Source organism: Cupressus sempervirens, chromosome 1 (genome assembly GCF_028749045.1).
Source record: "Cupressus sempervirens isolate cs-2001-9-10 chromosome 1, ASM2874904v1, whole genome shotgun sequence".
Classification (NCBI taxonomy): Eukaryota; Viridiplantae; Streptophyta; class Pinopsida; order Cupressales; family Cupressaceae; genus Cupressus; species Cupressus sempervirens.
This window is the reverse complement of record NC_143118.1, coordinates 851,638,341-851,663,023: the sequence shown is the minus strand read 5'-3', so window position 1 is coordinate 851,663,023 and position 24,683 is coordinate 851,638,341.

Sequence of the window (24,683 nt, the reverse complement as noted above, 5' to 3'; positions counted from 1 at the left end):
GCTTACAAAGTGATCTGAGATCTGAAAGACAAATCAATGAAAGTTTGGAAAATGACTTAAATGTTGAAAAGAAATTCAATGAAAGAATGATAAAATCTCAAACAGATATGGATCAATTGAATTAGCAAAATGAGTAGAATCTTCATAGACAAAACGGTAAAGCAAGCCTTGGATACAATGAACAAGGTGAATCTTCCAAACAGGGTACCCAAAAGAATCAAAGACCTACTTGCAATCACTGTGGTAAGTTAGGTCATACATCTAATAGATGTTGGAGAAATGGTAAAGGAAAATTCAATGGTAAATGCTACAATTGCAATCAGCATGGTCAAAAAGTCAATGAATGCAAAGAGAAACCAAAATTTGAAGGCAAATGTCACAAATGCAAGAAACAAGGTCACAAGGCATTTGAGTGCAGATCTAAATCATTCAATCCAGTAGAACAAATTGTCAATGCATTATTTGGTTGGGACTATAATACTTGTTGCAGATGTCACTATTGTGGAGAATATGGACACATTGGAATAAAATGTACAAGGCATCACCTAAGGAAGAAAGATACTACTATAAGATGTTATACATGTACCGAACTTGGTCATATATCCAAGAATTGCATGAACATAGGAAGAATTGAAGATGAAAAGAAATCCAGAGTTGACAACATTCAAAAATAGATGAGACAACAGTGGATTCCTAAATCTACCGAGCAAGAAAATTAAAATGATGGAAATGTCACTCAAGAAGTGGGTGACTCCACCATTTCTAATTAGACTCATCAAGGAAGATCAGGGACTGCATCTTCAAGCAATATCCTAAGCAGTTCCAGAATGAAGGAGTGCAAATGGAAAATCAGTATTCCAGATATAAGACATAGTTCACTGTGATGCATCTACCGAGCAAGGTTGGTTTCAAACTTAACCGAGCTAGGTTAGTAATATGAAAGGTTTTGTTTGTTTATCGAGTTGCAAGGTTTACCGAGTAAGTTGGTGACTATCTGACAAACCCTAGGTCATCTCAGCTACCTTCATACCTAAGCATTAATGGAAAATTTTTCATCAAAAAGGTAAAATTTGATCTCATTTTTCATCACAAATTTAAAATATACAGAGCAAAGAAATTTCCAAGAGCACGCAAGTGAGTCCAAGCGATTTGAATTGATTTTCTAGTGAAGAATTTGTTTTACAAAATCATTCATTCACCGAGCAGCAATGGCATCCACAAGCACTAGTAGCAGCAAGGCAAAGAGAGGCTCTAAAATGCTTGTGAAGGGAGTGGAATGGAAAGCACCTAGCTTCAAGCTCGTTCCCGCCATAGCTGAATCGCTCGACCCGCATGGAGCTCAATCATAGATTCCACCAAAGGTACTACTTATAAATGACATTCATACTCATTTCAAATGCATTGTTCAAGAGATAGGGACACTAGATATGGACAATGCTCTAGCTGAGTTATGTGTGGATGGAACCCTCAAACCCGAGCACAAGCATCTTGAAACCAAGGGCTTGACTCATATTGCACATATGCCTAGAAACTTCCAAACCAAATGGATTAGGTATATCCTGAGTCGGGTGCATAATGGTCAATTGTGGTTGGAGAAACCTGTAGTGATAACAAAAAAGATGATTCACAAAATCACGGGTCTTCCTATGCTCAGCAAAACCAAAACCACCAAAACCCTAGGTTGGGAAGAGCTACAAAAACAAACCCTAGCCGAGTGGGATAGTAGAGGTTTAAAGGTCAACACTATACCTGATGTGGAATTAAGATTTGGCACCTACTATGGATTCACTTAGAATCCACTAATTTTTCTAATGCTCAGCACCTGTTACTTTTCTCGGTATGTAAACATGCTTGGCTCCTTCTGTATCACTCAAAACACACTAAATTTTTCATTTTCTCGGCACTAATTGAATATTTGCTTGGCTTGAACTAGTTTTCTCGGAACTCACTAATAAACTTAGTTAAGCTTTGTAGTTAACCTTGTTGCAACTTATATCTCCAATGTTTCTAAGTGTGTCCAGCCTTTGTATCTTCAAGTATGTTATCAATACATCATTTAACCATTTTCTTAACTAATCCTTGCACTTCATTACAAAACCATAACTCAACATTTCGCTTAGGTGCTCTTGTTACATCTTGTTGATTAAATCCTCTTCATCAATCAACTAAGTGATAGTACTTGGATCTTATAAGCAATTGTCATTCCTAAAAATAGAAGGTTTGACATCAATGATGAAATAATTATTGAAAAGATTCCTTATCAACAATCTTCCTCTTTGACAATATTCACTTTTCAACCAAATTTCCAACAATCTCCCTCTTTGGCATTGATGGCAAACCAAACTGATCAACCAAGTTTTAAAAATGCTAACTAGGTTAAAATAGTAAATCAAATGCCAAAGAGAAAACTATATTCAAAACTATTCATTCTATTAGCAACATAAGTTAACTTATGACTCCCTCTGAATTTTTTTTTTTTTTTACTGATAAATTGTCTTCCTTTGATTAATTCTTCTCTATACTAATTTCTCCTTTTGAGTTGCTATTTCCTTTTTCATATCTATACATTCTTCTTCTTTCTACTACATCTAACTCCTTTTTACATTATTTCTTCCTCTATATGCATTGATCATGTTTTGGTATTAGCTACTTTAGCTTCTTCTCCCTCTGTCTGATTGAATGTTGTTGATCAAATGTTGTTGATCAGTTTCTTCATTATTCTCCCTCAACTATTGATTAGTTTCTTCATTCTTCTCCCTCTTTGACAATAATGCCAAAGATTTATTTTTTAGCACCTTAACATGCAAGTGTAGCATTTTCAAGTACTCTAATTTCTCCCTCTATCACCTTGCTTGGTGACTAATTTGGATTTTCACCACTTTTATTACTTCAAGCATGATCCTTAAGTAAACATCCTCTACATCGACTTGTAATATGTCAACAATCAACTCATTTGATGTAGGGCAATCTTGCTTTATCTCAAGTAGCCTTGGCTGGGGGTATCATCCTTAACTTACCTCTAAGATACTCAAAAGCATCTTTAGGTAGTGTTTTTGTAAAGATCTCAACAATTTGTTCCTTTGAGCTAACATATTCCATCCTTTCTTGTCTTCCACCAATTCTCTTACATAATAATACTTGATTGTAATATACTTTGTTTTAGCATGCATCATAGGATTCTTTGATATGTTGATGGCACTTATATTATCACAATAAAGTATCATAGGTTTAGTTACCTCTTCCTTCATACCTTGCAATAGATGTTTGATCCATAAAATATTAGTTCAATTGATAGCAGCTACAACATATTAAACTTCTATTGTATATTGTGAGGTACAACTTTTCTTTTTGCTGGTCCAAGTAATTAATCTTTTACCTAAGAAAAGTGCTCCTACACTGGTGCTCTTTCTATCATCAATATTACCTCCCCAATCTACATTAGTGTAGGCTCTCAACTCAAACTTTTCACTCCTCTTGTAATATAACCCAAAGTCATCAGTTCCTTTTAGGTACCTTAGTATTCTTTTTACTACCATCAGATGATTTTCTCTTAGATTAGTAGAAAATCTTGTCACTATTCCAATAGCTAATGCAATGTCTAGTCTACTATGTACAACATACTGCAGCTTTCCAATCACTGATCTATACATTGTTTAATTTACTTCAGCTAACTCATCATTCTTAGATAACTTATGTCATGTTACAATTGGAGTACTGACTAGTTTTGAGTCTTCTAATCTAAATGTCTTAAGTATATCCTTGATGTATTTTGATTGGGTAACAAATATGCTATGCTTCAATTGATGTACTTGCAATCCAACAAAGAATTTGATTTCTCCAAACATTGACATCTCAAACTCATGTTTCATTTGATCAGAAAAACTTTTCCATAAAACATCTTTTCCTCCAAATATTATATCATCAACAAAGATTTCAGATATCAAAATGTCTTTACCTTTTTCTACCTTGTTATATAGGTTTATGTTGTCTCAAATCCTATCTTCACAAAGTACTTGTGCAGTCTCTCATATCATGCTCTAGGTGCTTGCTTCAAACCATAGAGTGCTCTATGCAATTTTCAAACCATATCCTTATTGTTGTCATCAAAAAATCCCTCTGTTTTTCTATGTAGACTTCCTCTTCTAGTATACCATTTAGAAAAGTAGACTTTACATCCATTTGGTAGACATTAAAATCTTTGTAAGTAGCATATGTAAGTAATGTTTTGACTCCTTCTATTCTTGCAACAGGGGCAAATGTTTTCCCATAATCTAGTCCTTCTTCTTATGCATAGCCTTTGCAAACTAGTATGGCCTTGTTTCTTGTTATCTCACCATTCTCATCAAGTTTGTTCCTAAAGATCCATTTGATACCAATTACATTTTTATCAGCTAGTCTAGGAACTAGGGTCCAAGCGTTGTTCTTCTCAATCTCATCTATCTCTTCTTCCATAGCTTTATGCCAATTATCATCTTATAATGTGTCTTTCACTATTTTGGGCTTAATATTGCTCAACAGACATGATTCATTCCTTAGTTTGTTCCGTGTCATTGGTCTTGTATCTTTTCCTTCTATCCTTCTTTCCATGTTTGGTTCTTCAGCTTTAGAGTCACTTTGCACATCATCATCTATTATTTCATTATGTCTCCCATGTATACTAAATTCAACATCAAAATGTGCATTTACATCATTCTACAACTTAACTTCTGAATGCAACTCAGAATTCACTAGTTGTGACTCAGCTAATACTAAATTTTGTTATTGATTCTCAACTTGATTGGCAGCTTCATCTTCAATAGACATTCCTTCATAGAAGTATACAAAAGATTTATAATCTTCTGATTTCTTAGATTCATCAACTTGGACTTCTACATACTTATTAAAATTTACATTTTCACTCTCCACAATCTTGTTAGTGTTAGTATTCAAACACTTATATGATTTTCTTCTAGTGGAGTATCCAAGGAATATGTCTTCATCACTCTGCATCAAATGTACCATTTCTAGTATCCTTAAGAATATAGCATTTACAATCAAATAATTTGAAATGTTTTACATTAGGTGAGTAACCATACCATAGTTCAAAAGGTGTTGCATTTGTACCTTTCTTGACTTGTACTTGATTCATGGTGTAAACAATAGTACTTACAGCTTCTCTCCAGTACTTGAGTGCAACATTTTTCTCCATCATCAAGGTTCTGACATAGTCTATCATTGATCTATTCCTTCTTTTTGCTATCCCATTCTGTGGTGGAGTTCTTGGTGCTAATGTTTTCATTTTGATACCTTTATCATTACAAAATATCTCAAACTCTTTTGATATAAACTCTCCTCCTCTGTATGATCTCAGACACTTCAGACTCTTTCCTATTTCTTTCTCAAACCTCACCAAATACCACTTAAACATTTGAAATGCATCATATTTTTTCTTTAGGAACATGGCAGCCATCATCTTGGAATAGCCATCTACAAATAGCATTATTTATTTGTCTCCTTTGTAGCTTTGCACTTCTATTGGGCCACATAAGTCTATATAGACTAGTTCTAGTACTTCTTTGGAAGTGTAGCTTTTGCTTTTGAAACTAGACTTAGTCATCTTTCCTAGTTGACATTGTTTTCACATTGTGTTTTCAAGTTTCTTTAGTTTAGGAAAACCTCTGACTTTTTTCCTTTTGTTAATGCTAATTAAATTGTCAAAGTTAACATGACACAACCTTTTATGCCATAACCAAACATCATCAAGTCTAACAATAAGACATGTTGCATCTTCCATATCTAGGTAAAATAGATTACTCCTAGTTTGTTCACCTTTTCTTATCAGATTTCCATCAATGTCATAGATTTTGGCAATTTTGTTTCCAAATACTACTTTACAACCTACATTGCCTAATTGTGACACACTCAGCAAATTATAGTTTAGTCCTTCAACATAGTATGCATTATCACATCAAATTTTCTCTATAAGTTTGATGGAACCTTTTCCTTTGATTTGACATGGAGCATTATTACCAAATCTAACACTATTTTCATCATATTGAGTAAAGGTAATAAACTTTCTTTTTTCTCCTATTTTGTGATGTGAGCATCCACTATCTATGATCCATTTGTCATTCTTATTCACACAAGTCACCAGTTTTTTTGCTTCATCTTCATTTGATTCATCCTTCATGGCTACATAGACTACTTCATCATTATTCTCATTAGAATCTTCTTCAACAAGGTAGCATCTTTTGCCTGTGTCCTTGTAATCTCTACTATCATCTTCTTTTTCATTCTTGTACTTGTTTCCTTCTTTGTAGTTCTTCTTCTGTGTACACCTTGCAACAATATGTCCTACTTCATTGCAATTGAAACAAATGATAGGATGCTTACCTTAGAATTTTCCTTTGCCTCTATGGAATCTTCTTGCCAGTAGTGCTTCCAAGTGTTCCACATCCTCTTCATCTATGCTGCTATCACTAGATGCATGTTTTCCTTTTCTACTCTTCTTCTTTGATTTCACCTCCTCATATCTTTCAATGATAGCTTAGCCTTGAAAGAAGATTTAAGATTCTCAGGTCTGAAGTTATCATAATTGGACAATTCAAATGCAGCAAGTCTTCCTATTATTCCTTCAAAAGTTAGTGTGTTCCTTGGTACACATCTTAGCTCTTGGATGGCAGAAACACTAATAGCATAGATGGGGAGCAAAGTTCTTAAGTATTTTTTATTAAAAATGTCATCTTCCAAATAACCACTTAGACTCCTTATTGCACTTACCACTTCTTTCATTCTAGAGGCATATTGAGCAGCATTCTCACCTTCCTCTATTTTCATGTCATCAAAATTTCCTCTGAGGCTTTCTCTCTTTGCTCTTTGAACATTCTGATCTCCTCCATAGATATTTGACAGGGCTTTCCACATCTTGAATGCAGTATCACATCCTTTGATGTCATCAAATTTAGCATAACTAAATGTAGAGGCAATCTCCAACATTGTCTAATTGTGCTCCTTCCTTTTATTCAAATCATCTACAAAGAGGGGTCTAGTTGGATCTACATGTTCCACTCGAATTGAGGTTTTTGAATAGTCACCTATTAATCCAAGTTGCAGTTTCATCAAACTTTTCTAGCCAAAAAAGTTATCTTTGTTGAGCTTGGAAACTTCTCTCTTGGACATCTTGATCTTCATGCTTCTAGTACCTTTAAACTAAATCAAAAGATGGCTCTGATACCAATTCTTAGAAATGCTATAGAATAACTAAGGGGAGGTCAATTAGTTATTCAAGGTCCAAATGTCCAATTCAAAAATTTTCATCAAGTGAAGTGAGCCCATTAAACTATTCATACATCCAAGTTTCAAATTTTCTACTTAGCAAGTTGCTATAAATCATCATGCAAGCATAACACATGAGGAATCAACACATAACATAGTGATTTATGTGGAAATCCAATTTGGGAAAAACTACTAGTAACATGCTACTCAATTCTCACTCTTATGAAGTGATGCCCTATGAAAGGAATGCCTTGTTAAAGGCTATAAAACACTATTAAATGTGACCTGGTTAAAGGATTTAACCACCTTGTTAGAAGTGGGTCTGGTTAGAGGGCTTTAGAACATTCTCTTGGAATGTCACTCTATAAAAAGATTTATAAATGGTTGTTAAACTAACCTAAGTCCATAGAATTTTACCCTAACTAATACAATTATTAGAGAGTAACAATAAGGGGGTTTTGACCTAATTATAGTTCACAACTTATCTTGCAAGTTTTAGATCACTTATTCAGCTCTTCACAATTTTCCTGGCTTTCAATCTTTGTAGCTCTTGACAGCTTGTTCTCCATTCAAGGTTTGTCTCCTTGAGTCTTCATGCTCAATGCACCAATGCAATCTTCCTTCTAACCACTTATCGAAGTAGAGTCTCAGTGTTCTATTCTTTCCTTCTCCTAGATGCCTTCTCCTTGAGACCCTTTAACCACTTCACAAATTGGCACACCAATAGCTCTTGCTTCTTGGTTTGTGACTCCTTAAATAGAAGTTTTGAAAAAAAAATCTCACTCAATTTTTCCCTCCTTTGATTTTAGTTTGAATGGATTAGGTAGGATTCATTGAATCTAACCCATATCTTATTTCTTCTAGAAACATCTTGAAGAATCCTCTTGAATTTTCTCAAAAATGGTTTACGTAAAATTCTGTGCCACCAGCTCATCATCCTTATCCTCCATCTGGTTTACAAAATTCAAGATAACAAATTTGTTAGCTCAAATTTGGAAAATCTTTGATTTTCCCAATAATGTACTAGCTCAGCACATACTATGTTACTTAGCATCAACTACATTTTATTGATGCTCAACATCTATTGTGGATTCACTTGACTTCCACTAAGTTTTCTAATTCTTGGCACCTGTTGCTTTGCTTGACATCTAAACATGCTCGGCTCCTTCTATATCACTTGGCACACACTAGATTTTTCATTTACCCGACATTAACTAAAAAATTGCTCATCTTGAACTAGCTTGCTCAGCATTTACTAATGAACTTAGTTATGCTTTGCAGTTAACCTTGTTACAACTTATATCTTCAATGTTTCTAAGTGTGACCAACATTTGTATCTTCAATTATGTTATCAATACATCATTTAACCATTTTCTTAATTGATCCTTGCACTTCATTACAAAACCATAACTCAACCTTTCCCTTGTTAGAATTCTTTAGAATAACTTGGGGGAGGGGGGGGAGGTGAATCATTTATCCAAGGTCTAAATGCCCTAATAATACTTTTTCAAAAATTATAGTGAATCCATAAAATTTTCATCTATCCAAGCTTAAATCAATCATCTTAGCAAGTTATAGCAAATCAACATGTAGGGATAAAACATGCAAGATCAACTCATGACATAGTGATTTACATGGAAACCCAATTTGAGAAAAACCACTAGTAACATGCTACTTAATTCTCACTCGTCTAAAGTGATGCCATGTTAAAGGCTTACAGCAAATTGTTAAATGTGACCTCGTTAGAGGATTTCACCATACTATTAAGAATGGGCCTGGTCAAAGGACTTTAGAACATTCTCTTGGAATGTCACCTTGTTAAAGGATTTACAACATGGCTATTAAACCAACCTAAGTCCATAGGATTTAAACTAACTGTTACAATTACTAGAGAGTAACAATAATGGCTTTTTGATCTTATACAACTTACAACATATTTTGCAAATTTTAGATCACACTTCAGTTCAATCCTTTTGCTTGGCTTTAATCACTTCAACCTTGACAGCTTGTCATTTCAAGCTTCATCTCCTTGAGACCAATGCAACCATATCTGTGGTCATCTATTGAAGTAGAGTAATTGTTCTCTCTTACTCCTTCAGCACTTTATGCTTTCATGCTTGACCTACTTCCCTTTTGCTTTGTGACCTTATGACTCCTTAAATAGAAATTTGGAGTCCCTTTCTCGCTCGATTTTTCCTCTCTAATTTTAGGGTTTCAGATAGATTAGGTAGGGTACAATGTATCTACCCCATATCTTACTCTTATCTAGAAACTTTGTCTAAAATCCAGTTGTATTCTCCAAAAAAATTTTACATGGTGTTCTGTGCCACCAGCTCATTACTCTTATCTTCTATTTGATTCACAAAATTCTAGATAACAACCTTGTCGGCTCAGATCTGGAAAATCTTTGATCTTTGAGATAATGTAGCAACTCGGCATTATTGGTTTACTAATGCTTGGCACCTATGTGTTACTTGGCACTTGTATCTTGCTCGACATCTTATCTTCACTCGGCACTTTCTGTGTTACTTGGCACTTGAATCCTGCTCGGCATCTAATCTTCACTCGGCACTTGAATCCTACTCGGCATCTGATCTTCACTTGGCACATATTGAAGTTGAACTTGCTTGGTTTTCAACTAATAAACTTAGTTAGACTTTACAAATGACTTAGCTAAAACCTTACAACTTTGGTGTGTTTTAGTGTGCCCATTCTCTATGTTTTAGAGTATGTCATCAATACATTGTTTCATCAATGGCTTAGCTAATCTTTGTACTTCATTGTAACATCATAACTTCAACCTTTCTCTAGGTGTTCTAGTTACATCTTATTGATTGCCTCCTTCTTGTCAATCAACCAATTGATAGTATTTGGATCACTAAAGCAATTGTCATTCCTGCAAGTAGCAAGTTTGACATCAATAAAAAAACAATGATTGAAAACATTCTTTACGAGTTTCATTACTTTTTATGTATGATCTCTTCAATCATTTCCAACAATCTCCCTCATGATATTTTTAATCATTTCCAACAATCTCCCTCTTTGGCATTGATGAAAAATCAAACTGATCAATTCATCAACTTAGTTACCACCAAAATTATATACGTTTTCTGCTTCTTTCTTAACTGCTACATTCTTGCTACTGATCTCATATATCTCCCTCTTTCATATATATCTCCCTCTTGCTTTGTATTGATCAGTTTCTGCATATATCTCCCTCTTTGGCATAAATGCCAAAGATGTAGCATCTTTATCATGCAAAATATAAGCTTTGGCTCTAATGTCTTCTCCCTCTGTCATCATGATTTTGATTGATTTGGAGTTTTTGCTCTTGTTGTCATCCTCTGCATCATTCTTCTGATATTTCAATGATTTGTTCATGTTGATGCAAGGCAGCTTCCTTGTTGCTTTACACTGCTTGAGTTAGGGGAATTACCCTCAACTTGCCTCTAAGATATTCATAAGCATCCTTGGGCAATGGTTTTGTGAAGATATCTATAGTTTGTTCCTTTGTATGAATGTACTCCAATTTCACTTGTTTGTCTTCTACCAATTCTCTAACATAGATTGCAATATGCTTGGTTTTTGCATGCATTACTGGATTCTTGGATATGTTTATAGCACTTGTATTATCACAATACAATATCACAGGTTTGGTTACCTCTTCTTTCATCCCTTTCAATAGATGTGTGAGCCATACAATGTTTGTGCAATTGACTGCTGCTGCCACATATTCTGATTCTACAATGGACTAGGATGTGCATGTTTGTTTCTTGCTGGTCCAAGTAACTATCCTTTTACCTAAAAATAATGCACCTCCACTTGTGTTTTTTCTGTCATCAATTTTGCCTCCCCAATCTGCATCTGTATATGCATTGAGCTCAAAATTTTCATTCTTTTTGTAATATAGACCAAATTTATTAGTTCCTTTAAGATACCTCATTATTCTTTTTACTACTATGAGATGATTTTTTTGGGATTAGTAGAGAATCTAGCCACTATTCCAACTGCTAATGTTATGTCTAGTCTGCTATGTACAACATATTGTAGTTTTTCAATCATGGATCTGTACATTGTTTGATTGACTTCAGCTGATGCATCATTTTTGGATAGCTTATTTCCTATTACCATTGGTGTGCTAACTGGTTTGGACTCCTCCAATCCAAATGTTTTAAGTATCTCTTTGATGTACTTTGATTGTATCACAAATATACCATACTTTAGTTGATGTACTTGCAATCCAACAAAAAATTTGATGTCTCCAAACATAGACATCTCAAACTCATGTTTCATTTTTTTAGCAAAACCTTTGCAAAGCACTTCTTTTCCTTCAAAAACTATGTCATCCACAAAGATTTCAGATACAATAATATCCTTACCTTCTTCTAATTTGATGTACATGTTTCTATTATCATCAGTTCTTTCAAATCCTATTTGCACGAGATATTTGTGAAGTCTCTCATACCATGCTATGGGTACTTTTTTCAGACCATAGAGTGCTTTATGTAATTTACAAACCATATCCCTATTGTTCTCATCAACAAATCCCTCTGGTTGTTCAATATAGACTTCCTCTTCTAATATATCATTTAAAAAAGAAGACTTTACATCCATCTGATAGACTTTAAAACCTTTATATGCAGCATATGCAGGTAAAGTTCTTACTCCTTCCATTCTAGCAACAGGGTTGAATGTTTCCCCATAGTCTAATCCGTCTTGTTGAGCATAACCCTTGCATACTAGTCTAGGTTTGTTTCTAGTAATCTTGCCATTCTCATCTAGCTTGTTTTTGAATACCCACTTGGTGCCAATCACATTCTTGTCAACTGGTCTCGGAACCAAACTCCAGGTTTTGTTCTTCTTTATTTGATCAATCTCTTCTTCCATAGCTTTATACTAGTGACCATCTTGTAATGCACCATATACTGTCTTAGGTTCATTTTTGCTGATCTGACATGATTCATGTCTTAGTCTATTCCTTGTCATTGGTTTTGCATCTTTGTCACCAATTATCTATTCAGCAGGGTGATGTCTTTTTCGATATTTGGACAATCTTGGTTTTGTCCTTGTTTCCATGTTTGATCTTTCAGATTTAGGGTCACTATGTACTAAGTTGTTAGGTTATTCTTCATCTCTTTCATGTGTACTAACTTCAGAATCAGATTGTGCATTTTCTTCATTCTGCAACTCGGCTTCTAAATGTAACTCAACATTCACTAGTTGTGATTCGGCTGAAACTAAAATTTTTTGTTGAATCCCAATTTGATTGACAACATCCTCGTCAACAAGCATTCCTTCATGAGAATACACAAATTTTATGTATTCATTCATTCTCTTTGGTTCTTTAACTTGGACTTCTGTATGCTCATCAAAGTTTACATTTGCACTTTCCACAATTTTGTTAGTGTTAGTATTCAAACACTTATATGCTTTACTTCTAGTGGAGTAACCAAGGAATGTGCCTTCATCACTTTTTGCATCAAATTTCCCATTTCTAGAATCTTTAAGGATAAAGCATTTGCAACCAAATACTTTGAAATGTTTTATACTGGGTGAGTGACCATACCATAATTCAAAAGGTGTTGTATTTGTACCTTTCTTGACTTGTACTCAATTTAGTGTATGAACAGCTACACTTATAGCTTCTCTCCAGTATTTTAAAGCAATAGTCTTTTCCATCATTAATGTTCTGGCATAGTCAATCACATATCTATTTCTTCTTTCAGCAATTCTATTCTATGGGGGAGTTCTAGGAGCTGACATTTGTCTCTTGATTTCTTTGTCATTACAAAATATCTCAAATTTATTTGATGTGAATTCACCACCTCTATCTGATCTCAAGCATTTCAAACTCTTTTCTATTTCCTTTTCAACTCTAGCCACATACCACTTAAACATTTGAAAAGCATCAAATTTTTGTTTTAAGAACATAACAGTCATTATCTTAGAATAGTCATCAACAAACAACATTATATATTTATCTTCTTTGTAGCTTTGTACTTCCATTAGACCACATAAGTCAGTATGGACTAACTCAAGTACTTCTTTAGATGTATTGTTTTTACTTTTGAAACTTGACTTTGTCATCTTTCCTAGCTGACATTGTTTGCACATGATATTGTCAAGCTTCTTCAATTTAGGTAAACCTCTGACTTTCTTCATTTTACTAATATTGACCAGATTTTCAAAGTTGACATGACTTAGCCTTCTATACCATAACCATTCATCATCAAATTTTGCAACAAAATAAGAAACGTCATCCATATCAAGGTAATATAGATTACTTCTTATTTGATCTCCTTTTCCTATCAGTTCACCATCAGTATCATAGATTTTTGCAATTTTGTTTCCAAATTCTACTTTGCATCCTACATTGCCTAACTGTGAGACACTTAGCAAATTGTAGTTTAGCCCTTCAACATAGTATGCATTATCACATGAAATTTTTTCTATAAGCATAATGGAGCCTTTTCCTTTTATTTGACATGGAGCATCATTACCAAATCTAACACTATTTCCATCATACTGTGTAAAGTTAACAAACTTACTTTTATCTTCTGTCATGTGATGTGAGCATCCACTGTCTATGATCCATCTGTCATTCTTGTTCATACATGTTACCAGTGTTGTAGGTTCTTCTTCATCAAATTGGTCCTTCATGGCCACATAAACAACTTTATCATCATTATCATCAGAGTTCTCTTCAACAATATAGCACTTCGTGCCTTTATCTTTGTAATCTCTCTTATCATCTTCTCTTATGTATTTGTACTTGTTTCCTTCCTTGTAATCCTTTTTCTGTGTACACCTTGCAGCAATATGTCCTATTTCATTGCAATTGAAACAAATGATAGGCATCTTACCTTTGAATTTTCCTTTGCCTCTATGAAATCTTCTGACTAGTAATGCTTCCAATTGTTCCACATCTTCCTCATCAGTGCTACTATCACTGGATACATGTTTCATTTTTCTTCCTTTCTTTGATTTCACTTGTTCAGAATCTTTTAGTGACAGCTTGGCCTTGAAAGCAGATTCAACATTCTCAGGTCTATAGTTGTCAAAGTTAGATAACTCAAATGTAGTGAGTCTACCCACTATACCTTCAAAACTTAGATTGTTTCCTGGTACACATCTTAGCTCTTGTATTGCTGATACTCTAATCGCATAGATAGGGAGCAAGGTTCTTAAGAACTTACTATTAATAGTATCTTCATCCAATTGGCCACTCAAACATCTTATTTCACTTACCACTTCCTTTATTCTAGCGCCATACTGAGCAACATCCTCACTTTCCTCCATTTCCATATCATCAAACTTTCCTTCGAGGCTTTCTCTTTTTGCTCTTTGGACATTCTGATCTCCTCCATAGATGTCTAATAGGGCTTTCCAAATTTTAAATGCAATGTCACATCCTTTGATAGCATCAAATTTGGCATAGTTGAGTGCTGAAGCAATCTCCAGCATTGTCTAATTGTGTTCCTGTTTGTTTTTCAAATCTTCTACAGTAAGAGTACTAGTTGGATCAACATCTTCAGTAACAATTGAATTTTGGGCATAATCTCCTATGGATCCAAGATGTAGCTTCATCAAAAATTTCCATGCAACAAAGTTGTCTTTGTTGATCTTGGGAACTTCTCTCTTAGGCATTTTGATCTTTTTCTACTTCTAGCCCCTTTAAACTAAGTTAGCAACAAAGCTCTGATACCAATTGTTATAATTTTTTAGAATAACTAAGAGAGGGGGGGTGAATCAGTTATCCAAGGTCTAAATGCTCTAATAATACTTTTTCACAAATTATAGTGAATCCATAAACTTTTCATCCATCCAAGCTTAAATCAATCATCTTAGCAAGTTACAACAAATCAACATGCAGGGATAAAACATGCAAGATCAACTCATGACATAGTGATTTACGTGGAAACCCAATTTGGGAAAAACCACCGATAACATGCTACTTAATTTTTACTCTTCTAAAGTGATGCCCTGTTAAAAGCCTGCCCTATTAAAGGCTTACAACACACTGTTAAATGTGACCTTGTTAAAAGATTTCACCATACTGTTAGGAACGGGCTTGGTCAAAGGACGTTAGAACATTCTCTTGGAATGTCACCTTGTTAAAGGATTTACAACATGGCTATTAAACCAACCTAAGTTCATAGGATTTAAACTAACTATTATAATTGCTAGAGAGTAACAATAATGGCTTTTTGATCTAATACAACTTACAACATATTTTTCATATTTCAGATCACACTTCAGTTCAATCCTTCTGCTTGGCTTTAATCACTTCAACTCTAACAGCTTGTCATTTCAAGCTTCGTCTCCTTGAATCTTCTTACTCATCATACCAATGAAACTATATATGTGGTCATCTGTTGAAGCAGAATAATTGTTCTCTCTTACTCCCTAGCATCTCCTTCAGCACTTTATGCTTTCATGCTTGACCTACTTCCCTTTTTCTTTGTGACCTTATGACTCCTTAAATAGAAATCTAGAGTCCCTTTCCCGCTCAATTTTTCCTCTCCAATTTTAGGGTTTTAGGTAGATTAGGTAGGGTACAATATATCTACCCCATATCTTGCTCTTATCTAAAAACTTCATATAAAGTCCAGTTGTATTCTCCAAAAATGTTTTACATGGTGTTCTGTGCCACCAGCTCATTACTCTTATCTTCTATTTGATTCATAGAATTCTAGATAACAACCTTGTCAGCTCAGATCTAGCGAATCTTTGATCTTTGAGATAATGTAGCAACTCGGCATTATTGGTTTACTGATGCTCGACACCTCTATGTTACTTGGCACTTATATCCTTCTCGGTATCTGATCTTCACTGGGCACTTTTTATGTTACTTGACACTTGAATCTTGCTCGGCATCTGATATTCACTTGGCACTTTTTGTGTTACTCAGCACTTGAATCCTGCTCGGCATCTGATCTTCACTCGGCACATACTGAAGTTGAACTTTCTCGGCTTTCAACTAATAAACTTAGTTAGACTTTACAAATGACTTAGTTAAAACCTTACAACTTTGGTGTGTTTTAGTGTGCCCATTCTCTGTGTCTTAGAGTATGTCATCAATACATTGTTTCATCAATGGCTTATCTAATCTTAGTACTTCATTGTAACATCATAACTTCAACCTTTCTTAGGCATTCTAGTTACATCTTATTGATTGCCTCCTTCTTGTCAATCAACCAATTGATAGTATTTTGATCACTAAAAAAAATTTCATTCCTACAAGTAGCAAGTTTGACATCAATGACCAAACAATGATTGAGAACATTCTTTACCAGTTTCATTACTTTTTATGTATGATCTCTTCAATCATTTCCAACAATCTCCCTCATGATTTTTTCAATCATTTCCAACATCCCTTAGGTGCTCTTGTTACATCTTGTTGATTAAATCCTCTTCATCAATCAACTAAGTGATAGTATTTGGATCTTATAAGAAATTTTTATTCTTGCAAATAGCAGGTTTGACATCAATGACAAAACAATGATTGAAAACATTCTTTATCAACAATCTTCCTCTTTGACAATATTCACTTTTCAATCAGATTTCTAAAACAAGTATCTTGATACTAAATACAAGACTCCCACTAGAATAAGTTGAAGATATTTCTGAAAAGAAGAATCATAACATCATGATGATCGATATTGCATTTGCTCTTAGTTATGCTAAATTTGATGAAATCAAAGATTGCAAGATAGCTTATGAGATGTGGATCAAGCTAAAAGATATATATGGAGGAGACGACAATGTAAGAAGAGCTAAGGCTAAAAGTCTCAGAGGGCACTTTGATCAAATGAAAATGAGAGAAGATGAGAACATTGCAAAATATGTGGAAAGGATCAAAGCAAGTGTAAGTGCAATCAAAGCATTAGGAGGAGACATTGAAGAGGAAATAGCTATAAGTAAGGTACTTAGAATTCTTCTTCTTATTTATGTAATTAGAGTATCTGCTATTCAAGAGATGAGATGTGATCCAAATAATAAAATATTTTTGGATGCTCTAGTTGGAAGATTGATAGATTTTGAGTTAGATCACTTTGATAACTATATTCCTAGTTCAAAGGTTATTAAATATGTTTTTAAAGCCAAACTCTCACTCAAAGAAAAATGTAAGAAATCAAAATCTATTCAATCAGGAAGTGAAGAAGAAGGAACATCAAAAGAAACTTTAGATAGTGATCTTGAAGTTGTTGAAGCCCTACTTGCAAGGAAATATTCCAAAGGTAGAGGAAAGTATAGAGGTAAAGTTCCTCTGATCTGCTTTTCCTATGAAGAAGTTGGTCACATTGTTACTAGATGTCCAAATAAGAAAATCAAAGATGAAAAGAAAAGAAATAAGCATAAAAGCAAGAAGGATTCCAAAAACTACAAGAACTAAAAGGAAAAAGTAAGAAATCTTGTTTTATAGCTAAAGATTCTAATAACAGTGAAGATTAAATGGTATATATTATTGTGAAAGATGAATATGATGATGATGAAGATAAGATGACACTTATCTCTCATGTTAATAAAAATGATATATGTATTATTGAAAAGAAAATAAATAATCATAAAGGCAAGAAGCATTCCAAAAACTACAAGAACTACAAGGAAAAAGGTAAGAAATCTTGTTTTATAGCTAAAGATTCTAATAACAGTGAAGATGAAATGGTATATATTGCTATGAAAGATGAATATGACGATCAAGAAGATAAGATGGCACTTATCTCTCATGTTAGAAGAAATGATATATGGATTATTGACAGTGGTTGTTCACATCATATGACTGTAGACAAAACAAAATTTGAGCACATTGAATATTATGATGGAGGTAGTGTGAGATTTCAAAATAATGAACCTTGTAACATAAAAGGTAAAGGATGTATTTCATTAACTAAAGAACTTGTATGTGACATTGCTTATTGGGTTGAAGGACTAAAGCATAATCTACTGAGTGTGGCACAATTGAATAACATTTGATTCAAAGTAGAATTCATGAATGGACAAGCCAATCCACTTGATGGAAAAGGAAATCTGGTTGGATCTGGAAAGCAAACAAAAGGTAATCTATTTTATCTTGATCTCGGTGATTGTTCATGTTTTATTGCTCAAGTAGAGGAAATTTGGTTATGGCATAAAAGGCTATGTCATGTAAGCTTTTATAATATTATTAAGATAAAAAAACATAAAAGGGTAAGAGGTATTTCTAGTCTGAAGAAACATGACATGGGACTATGCAAGAATCACCAAATTGGTAAGATGAGAAAGACTAGTTTTAAAAGCAAAAACTATCAGTCAAAAGAAGTCTTAGAAACTATTCATATAGACTTATGTGGACCTATTGGAATAGAGAGTTATAATGGAGAAAAACATTTATTCTTTTTGTTGATGACTATTCTAAAATGATGACTATAATGTATCTAAAAGAAAAATCAAAAGCCTTTCCAAAAATTCAAGTGATATCTAGTAAGAGTAGAAAAGAAAACTAGAAAGAGGTTGAAATGCTTAAGATCAGACAAAGGTGGTGAATTCATCTCCAATGAATTCAATAATTTCTACATTGAAAGAGGAATCAAAAGACAAGTATCAACCCCTAGTACACCACAACAGAATGGTATAGCTAAAAGAAGAAGTAGATCTATCATGGATTGTGCAAGAACCCTGATGATTGAAAAGAAGATTGCTCTCAAAATACTAGAAAGAAGCTATCAACACTATAGTTCATACCATAAATAGAGTAAAATTGAACAAAGATTCAAAGAGAACTCCCAATTAGCTATGGTATGGCTACAAACATAATGTAAGTTACTTGAAAGTATTTGACAACAAATCTTATATCTTAAAAGAATCTAGAAAAGAAAAATTTGATGTAAAAGGTGATGAAGGCATATTTTTAGGATATTCCTATAGAAGTAAAGCATACAAATGTTTGAACTTTTCTACTCATAAAATTATAGAAAGTGCACATGTTAGAATTGATAAGTTTGTAGAAAAGAGTGAAGAAGAAAGCAACAAGGAGCCAGAAGATTATAGAAGATTTTTTTACTATGAACCTGATACCCTACCAAATCTATCTAAAAGAAATGAAGCTTCATCTCCCAAGTCCCTAAAATATCCAATAGTTACTAATTTGCAAACAATACAACCCAAGTTATAGTCTGAAGGACTCGAGTCATAATCAGAGACTAATGAGTTAGTTCAAACCAAACCTGATGGACCTGAGTCATAGAGAAAAGGACTTGAGCTTGAAACTAAAAATCATGATGAAGATGGTGGAAATCATTAAAATACTAAAGAGCCTATGTTAGCAAGATATGTCAAAAGGCATCATGCACCTAATCAGATCATTGGAGACAAATATGATGGAATAATGATAAGAAGTAAATTAAGAGGTACATGTTTACTTGCTAAATTTGAGCCAAGAAGTGTTACGGATGCTCTAGATAATGAAAGTTGGATTGAAGCAATGAATGAAGAGATAGAGCAAATAGAAAAGAACAAAACTTGGACTCATGTTCCTAGACCCAAGGATAAAAATTTAATTGGTACAAAGTGAGTATTCAAAAATAAGCTTAATGAAGATGGAAAAGTTTCAAGAAACAAAGCGAGATTGGTGTGTAAAGGTTATTCTCAAGAAGAAGGTATTGATTATGGTGAGACTTTTGCTCCTGTAGCAAGACTAGAAGGTGTTAGAACCTTACTAGCATATGCAACATATAGAGGATTTAAAATATATCAAATGGATGTCAAATCTATATTCTTGAATGGAATTCTTGATGAAGAAGTCTACATTGAACAACCAGAAAGTTTTGTAGATCCTAGCAAGAAAGACATGGATTGAAAGTTACATAGCATTATATGATCTCAAGCTATTGACATATCAGTCAAGTTTGTTATTAGTGATAACACTTATTCAAATTTTGTATGGCTATTGAGCTCATTGAAAATTCTACAATATTTTCCATGTAATTCAGTAGCCACCGAGCTCTACAGTTGCTACCGAATCTTCTGGACTAATTCTAAATGGCCATCGAGCATTCTAGTGGTTACCAAGGGAATTTAGTTAGTGTGAAGTCTAGCAATTCAACCAAAGAACTCCAGTGGTTATTGAGCTTTATAGTTTCTATCGAGCTAGCAGTTCCTGGAATGTAAAGCTAGTATTAATTGAGTTGTATGATGATTAGTGTTTATCAAGTGATTCAATTTATGTCAAGTTACGCAGTATCTACCAAGTCACCAATGTAGACCAAGTTTGAGACTACTTTGAGGTGATCATTATGGACCAAGCTTCTACTTCTATTGAATGCATGACAATGTCAAGTAATGATAGTGGATGTCAAGTATCAGAACTTTACCAAGTTAGTCTTCAGAACCCGAGTGTCTTCATATGGGCTAACTTTGTAATATTGGTGTTAACTTGTATATTGGTCAACTTTGTAATTTGTTAAATTGGATTGGTATATATGTGTAATGTATTGTATCATATCTAATGTAGTATGAAAGATAATGAACATGTAAGAATGTGAGTGTGATCAAGTAGTAGATAAAGTATATATTGAACGCCATATTAGAAAAGGAGCAGTAGAGATATATCCATCAAAAAAGGTGATCAGTACTTCAAAGAATCTCTATTAGTAATTCAGTTGTAACTCAAAGATAAACTATTTAATTCTAACAAATGAATCAGTCTAAATCCCTTAACAAGGTAGACTTAACAATCTTTCTTAAAATCTCTTTACCGAGTGCATACTTTATTATGTGTTTGTAAAACCTCTAACAAGGTGGACCTAGCAGTCCTAATTGCTCCTAATATGGTAGATCATTAGAAGAGATTATTCTAAGCCTTAACAGGCCAATTTTATGCTACAGTATTGAAGTTTTCTGGGTATCATCCCCACCCCATTTTTACTTTCTATTTGGAAGGTTTTTGGGTCACCAAATTATTGTGTTCAAGTGTTGTGGATACTTATATGTTTTTAGTTTCTCATGTATGCAATTAGATCAAAAAATTATAATTGGTATATTGCTATAAAGTGCTAAATTTGATAAAGTTTTAAAGGTTATTGATTCACCCCTCCCTTCTTAGTAACTTAGCTTAGTCTTGAATATTTCTAACAATTGGTATTAGAGCTTTGTGGTTCTTAGGAGAAAGTTCAACAACTTGAGCAAAGATCAAGAATATGGAGATATTTAGACTTGATAAAGTAATTGACAATGAAAAGTTGGATGTGGAAATGGCCATTTCACAACTCAAGAAAGCTAAGGAGCAACTTTCCAATCCCTGAAAAAGAAGGAAGGAACTTGTAAATTAGATGAATGATCATCAGTAAATTGAAGAAAGAATTAAAGACTTTTTCCCTTCAATTAGTTTAGATGAAGCAAATGATGCAATCAAAGAACTCCTAGAGAAGAATGGTTCCCTGCAAGAAGAAGTAAGAAAGCTGAAAAGGGAACAATAAATTCAATTAGTAAGGCTATGTGAAATCTTAGAATAGAGGAATAAAATGAAAGAAGAAATGGATGGAAGAAATAATGAAATCTAGAACCAATCCCTTTAGCATGTATATCTTATGTATCAAATCTCTAATGCAAATGAGGAAATCATGAGCCAAAGATAGATCAATGAAAGATTAAGAAATGATCTAAATTTAGAAAGACAAATCAATTAAAGAATAAGAAATGAGTTGAGATCTGGAAAGAATATCAGTGAAAGATTAAAAAATGACCTAAACACTAAAAAGAAAATTGATGAAAGAATGATAAAATCCCAAGCAGACGTGAATCAATTAAATCAATTGAATTAGTAGAATCTTTATAGGCAAAAAGGTAAAGAAGGAAATTCATACAAAGAAGAAGGTGAATCCTTCAAACTAGGTGCTCAAAGAATCAAAGACCTACTTGTAATCACTATGGTAAGATAGGTCATACATCAAACAAATGTTGGAGTAATGGTAAAAAAAAATTTAATGGAAAATGCTACAATTTCAATCAGCATGGTCACATAGCTAATGAATGCAAAGAGATATAAAAACTTGAGGGCAAGTGTCATAAATGCAAGAAACAAGGTCACAAGGCATTAGATTGCAAAACTAAGTCATGCAATCTAGTAAAAAAAATTGTGAAAGCAATATTTGTTTGGGATTACAACACTTGGTGTAGATGTCATTACTATGGAGAATATGGACACATGTTAAACATCACACAAAGAAGAGAGATACCACCTATATTGCATAAAAATTTAACCATAGGAATAAACATTAAGCAACTAATGTATATTCCTACATGATTATGCAAACCTCAAAATATGAAAGATAAACATGTATCTAAGCATGACATGAAATCAAAAGAGTATAAACTATTCAAAATAGCACATATGCAAACCTCATGAAATCATAAAGTGTAGATGATTTCATTATTATGGGATGTGGTTTCTCACAAATTTTGTAGCATAACAATAGGCTAGATAGTGCTTCTTAAAATGAGGAGAGAGCTCTCCTTATATAAGAAAAGAGATGAAATAGATGGCTAAGATTGAATACAAGATGAATGGATAGGATCTCTCAAGATTGATGAGGTGTCCATGAGGTGGAGGCCAAGTAGACTCCACATGGATTAGGGTTTTTGACCATTCAAAGGGGGAAAGATGATCACACATGTGTGAGAAACCTTTGATGTGACATGTCTATGACAGGTGTAAGAGGGTTGGAGGCTCAAGGTTTCTCACACATGCATGAGACACCTTTGAAAGTGATGGGTCAATGACATGTGTAAGAAGTTTGAAAGATCATGTTTCCTCAATATTTGTGAGACACATTTGGTTCACATGTGAAGGGGGACAATTGTGTAAGTGATGTAAGAGTCACATGTCACATGTGACTAGGGTTTGCTAATCCTTTGATTAGGATTGTGTAAATGATTAACGAATTGATTAGATGGAAAACTATGATTAATTAGTGGATAAGTGATTTGACCTAGGTTAGAAGGATGGGTTAGGTTAGCAAAGTGAAGTTAGATGAGGGTTAAAGGTAGGAGCCATGTGCTCAAATAGAATTAAATATAATATTTAATTCCAAGTGGGATTAGGAAAGGGATTAATTAAGTAAACGAAGTACTTAATTAAAGTGAATGGGTTAGCATGCAAGGGGAATAGGTTAGAATTTAAATAAACCTTAGTTTATTTAAATCAAGAAAGGATGAACATAATTAAATAAATGTAAAATTTATTTAATTAAAGGTAAGGGAATTAAATAAATAATAAATATTTATTTAATTGGTCAAGACACGTGATTTGGACAATTTTAGGTGTCTACACCACCATAAGATGTTTCACTTGTACTGAACTTGGTCATCTAGCCAAGAATTGCATGAATATAAGTAGAGTTGAAGATGAAAAGAAAGAAAAAGAAGATAACATTTGAAAATAGATGAGGTAGCAATGGATTTCTAAATCTATCGAGGATGCTAGTTCAAGTAATGATGGTCATGTCACTCAAGAAGTGGGTGACTCCATCATTCTCAACTAGGTTACCAAAGGAGAACTGGAACTACGCTATCATGATTACATTTAAACAGTTCCAAATTAAAGGGTGACAAAGATCATAATCGGTATTCAAGATACAAAAGGATCACTAAGGAAGAATGGCATCAGTTATCACCAAGTTACCTTCTCTACTGAGTAAGGTCAAGTCATAGACTTTACCAAGAAAGGTTGAGAGTAACAAGACACACATGATTACCAAGTCAAGGAACCTTCAATGAGTAATCAATAGAATAGCAAATGATAGGTTGTCATGCATACTATTGAGCATAATGTTTGTAATCACCTAAAAATGGTCATCTAGACTATTATCCCCCTTCTTAGCATTTTGACTAATTTAATTAATCATTTACCTAGAAATTTGCTAATAATCAATTAATTTTATTATAACCTATAGTTTGACTATGTTATCCTAAGTTTATTATTTGATTAAAAGAACATATCCCCCTTTTTAATTAAATAAAATTGTTGCTTCCCACTTATCCTAACTGTGCACACATAATGCATTATTCCTATTTTATAAATAAAAGAAAAGGCATTTTTGTCTACAAATGAATGCACATTTTTCTATGTGAGAGGAATCTTCTACTTTTAAAATAACTTTAATTCTCCTCCACACATTTCAAATCCTCTCAAAAGTCAACCATTAATTATGATTAGTTGAGATGCTTGTGCACATGGATCACTCAAGATGTATTCTCCTCCCTTGATTATTCCTTTTTTGCCTCTTAATCTCTTCTTTCCATTTTTCTTTAAAAGGGAGGGCTCTCTCCTCACTCAAAAAAAATCTCAGTCCCTCATGCCATTGTTATGCTACAGTTTTCTTGATGATTTTGGAGACTTGGAGCATTCTTTCATTTTTGCATTTTAGCTTGGTTCTCATTCTACTTGCATT